General features: G+C 39.4%; 1 pseudogene; it reads right to left on the bottom strand.

Annotated features, from left to right (window-relative positions):
• Positions 1–403: 403 nt before the first annotated feature.
• Positions 404–777, bottom strand: LOC108394371 (ATP synthase subunit g, mitochondrial pseudogene; annotated as a pseudogene).
• Between the last annotated feature and the right edge of the window lie 3578 nt (positions 778–4355).

Consider the following 4355-nt stretch of genomic DNA (forward strand, 5'->3'; position numbering starts at 1 on the left):
AGAAACAGTCCAAATTTTATTCTTTATGACTACTGACATAATTTAACTATGTCACTTTGGCACATGGTATTATTATTTCTTCTATTATAGCAAGTCCTAATTTTCTAAAGACTTTTGTTTCAACTTTTCTGGAAATGAAGTTTGAATATCATATATTTCAAACCTTCAAATTAAAAATTTATCCACATATGTACTTATACCAGGTTGATTTGCATATGTCCTTTCTAATTTTAGTCTAAGGAAAGATGTGCATTTAGAGCTGTATTAATGTATCAAAGTGAGGGACAACCCAACTTAACATCAAGAGAAATGTGACCTTCCATGCAGTGTTTGATAGAGAAAATGTTGGTTTTGGCACATTATCTTATTTTATCTAGTCTGATCACACATGCTCCAAGAGCACTTAAATAATAAACCAAATATAATCAAGATTATATTTGTTAAATTTTGATTTGACAGTTAAAGATTGGTCTTTGAACATTATGATGCCATGCTTGCCTATAATCTTACCGACCTAAAAACACATCCATACCACAGAGGCCACCTAACCATTCAACACAGCTTCCTTAACCACAAGCTAATTGAAGCTACCAGTTTGAGCATTAGGGACTATTTTTTATAGCCCTGAATAGCCATAGGGATGTCAGCAGGAGTTGGAAGAACCAGCTAAATCCTAGCATAATGCCAAAATGTGGCCAATTAAGGCTTCAAGTAAGTCACAGAAGAATTTTTCAGGGTCAGAGCCTTCTCTGTGAGGTTATGAACAAATTGGACCATGGTTCTAGGATGGAAAAAAAATCTATCACGCAGACCCAGAGGGTCATCTCTCTCTCTCTCTCTCTGTGACCATGGTGAAGGAAGGGAGGGTGGGGAAGAGAAAAAGAAAATGAAGTTAATGTGGAATCATTTCCACATTTTGAACAAAGGAATGAACATGATCATCTGGAGAGAATAAAGAAACTGAAAGAAGGGGATTTTGCGTTTATAGAACAGGCTTGCAAATTTTATAATTAGAAAAGATAAAAGAAGGTTTTTCTTAATTTAGCAAAGCAAGTAGTTTACATCAGCATGATGTAGTAGAAAAAATATTAATTTTGGATCCAGAAAGACCTGTGTTTGCATCCTGGCTTCATTCCTTTTCCCCAGGTTTGGTTACCGAGCTCTTCTTTCCCATTGTCTTCATAGTGAAATGATGGTAGCAGTACCTACTTTGCCAGGCAGTTATACAGGTTCAGTGATAGGACATAACAGTTAATTTTAATTCCAGCAAACATTTATTAATTTCCTATTGTATGCCAGATATTCCTTTATATCTTTATCCTCAAGGAGTTTGATGTCTAGGAGGAAATTCACTTCTTCATTTTCTTTTGAGACCAAAAAAAAAAATCAACTTTTGCAGAATTGAGAGGACTTGGTAACTGTTTTCCCATCTATGTGCTTTAAACTACTAGATCAGAACCCACCTGAGGAATTATTCCAGTCCACCTGGATTTAGCCACTAATGCTGTGTGAGCCACTTCTTCAACGCAGCATTCTGCTATTCTGATCCTTTGCTCTCTGGCCAATGGGTTTGGCAGAGGGAACCCGTAACAGCTGCCAGTCATTAGACATGTATGGCCTTGGACAACTGACCCCTTCAGTGGTGATTCAGCCTGTCTGTAATAAGCTTGATGTGTGTGTGTGTGTGTGTATGTGTGTGTGTGTTTGGTCTTTTTGTTGTTTCTGTTACGTAAGGTAAAGCTAAATATAGGGTTGTTTAGCTTTCAAATATCCTCCCAGGGGGAAATGGTCCCAGACAGAGGACCTGAGAACAACTGACCACAACTCTGAACAGTAATGAAATTCATCCCTTCTCTCCATTACTTATAGAGAATAAGTAAAGACATGCATCCTTGATTAGAGAGATTGGAATTAATTGTAATGATTGGACTTGGAGTGTGAGTCTAGAGAAATATTAAATTAAATTCTAACAGAAGTGCTTTGGCAAAAGGATTATAAAATAAGGCTTTAATATATGTACTCTAGTTGCTTAAGTGATTGTAACATCATTTAAACCTTTAATGACAGTGAAATTATTCCGATATTGTCTGTGATTTGTGATGATCAGCATGTCCAGATCAGAACGGAGTTAATTGAAGCTCATCACTGAGGAAAGGACAGAACATTCTGACCAATACCTGGATTGCATAACAGGCATTTTCCCCTTCTTTGGTCTATTTCCAGTGCAGTAGAATAATCTCATGTTGGATCAGTAAGGATTAGGTCAGCTCCATTTCTGGGACCATGTAAATACCAACCTTTCAAAGTTGGTCATAGGAAGTCATAAAAGTATCTGTTTCATACCTGTGACCTCTCAATTCTCCCAGCAGGCCATTCTGTTTTTTCACAGGAGTGATCCATTGTCCTGGTTGTCAGCACCACATGAGATTATCATGGTATTGTGGGCATTAGAAGAATGTTCCGCTGATCTTTGTTAGGCCTTTGAGAAAAGATGGAAAGCAAAAACAAAGCAAAAACTGGCAAGTGCCAAGGTACCTTCAGTGATTAACAATTTGCTTTAGACACTTTGTGATTCTGTTAAAACAGAAGTGCACTTACTTCAAGGGAGATTAACTCATGAAAGGCACTCGCTCAGCACAGGGCCAATGCTCAATACATGCAAGCTCTTACTACCCTACCATTATTTTTGTTACTTGGAATGAATGTCACCTGTATCCCCCTTCTTCCATGTTGGTCCTCATGAGTGTCTTCCCTTTTCTCTGAACCTCAGGTCAACAACATTCATTCTCTTTCTGAGGATATGCTGTTGTGATGTTAATGGTGAGAGGACACAGTCGGCAGCCCTGGAAGCCCTATTCCAGATTTGTTAATTTTGCTGGTCCTGCACAGCCCTGCAAACTGGTAACTGCATGGGAGACTGCGGTCATATTCTGCGTTGGCCTACACTGGGGACTTATATTGTATAGCCAACAGTCTTCCCTGGCAGTAAGGAGTGAAGAGCAGCCCTGGACCCAACCTCATAGCATTCCTCTAAACAATGCATTCATAGACAGAATTTAAGGCTGCACTACCAAGGGAGCCAGATTTTGGACAGTCAAAAGCAGTCTGCCAACAGAGCATTATTATTCAGGCCAAGTTAGAGTTGCTACATATATAGTTCTGTTTAACTCACCTTATAGACAGAAGTTGAGAATATGGAACTTCTATAGCTTCTAAGTCAATTGTTATTTCAATGAAGATGTCTCTTTGTTCTAAATAATATCCTTTCCATTCTTGTGCTTCAGATTTGGCATTTCTAACTGTCTCATGGGCATTTCCACTTGGATTTACAGCTGATAACGTCTGTTCACAAGCTTCTTGTTTCTATGCTACCACCATTACTGAGAGATTGAATATGTGGTGGTTAAGAATGAGGTCTTGGGGGCTGTTTGGTTTCAAATCCCTGCTGTGTTCTTACTAAGTGTATGGACTTGGGTAAGTTATTTGACTTTCAGTTCCTTAATTACCTCATCTATAAAATGGGGATAATAGTAACATATCCCTTATCAAGTTGTTGCAAGCACTGAGTTAAATTGGTTAGACTAGTGCCTGGCATGTAGTTGGTTTGTGTAACAGAACACTGCTTAACAGTAATGTAGGCAATAGACACATGTAATTATCCTACATAACTAGAATTCTGGAGATGGGTAGCTCAGGTTTGGTGTTGTAGTTCAGTGCTGTCACCAGGACCCTGTTTCTTTCTATCTCTCTGCTCTGCCTCCGTTAGCATGTTGGCTTTTCATCCTCATGTTCGCATGTTATAGTTACCAGACTGTTGCAGCTCTAGGCGTCTCATCCACATTCAAGGCAGGTAGAAGGGGGAAGGGCAGGGTCAGCCTCAATTGTCCCTTTCATCAGGAAAGCAAAACCTCCCAGAAGCCTCCCAAAGGACTTCTCCCTACATCTGACTGCCAAGACTAAATTACATGTGCACCCTTGTATGTGAAAGAGGCTGAGAGATGATTAGTTTTCCACCCTCTGTAGGGAGATGAGAGAAAGAAAAGAGGATTGGGCATGGTTGTTGAGGTAGCCAGGCCAATGATTAATACACATTAACTGCTATTATTATTATTATTATTCCAGGTACTTACGTTAGAGGGGGTGAAGTTATTTTTTCACTCCCCATCTTCTTCTTGAGCAAACACTCAGTCACCAGGTTTGATGGATTCCTCCTGATCAGAGTTTTCTGTGCCCACTTTTTCTTTTCCATCACACTGTTCCTAATATTCCTGGTTTCCTCATGCATGGAAAATTGCAGCAGCTTTTTTTCTGTCCCCTCCATCTTCATTTTCTCCCTGCTGTGCCCCATCTTGCCC

The sequence above is a fragment of the Manis javanica genome, chromosome 2 (assembly GCF_040802235.1).
Source record: "Manis javanica isolate MJ-LG chromosome 2, MJ_LKY, whole genome shotgun sequence".
Classification (NCBI taxonomy): Eukaryota; Metazoa; Chordata; class Mammalia; order Pholidota; family Manidae; genus Manis; species Manis javanica.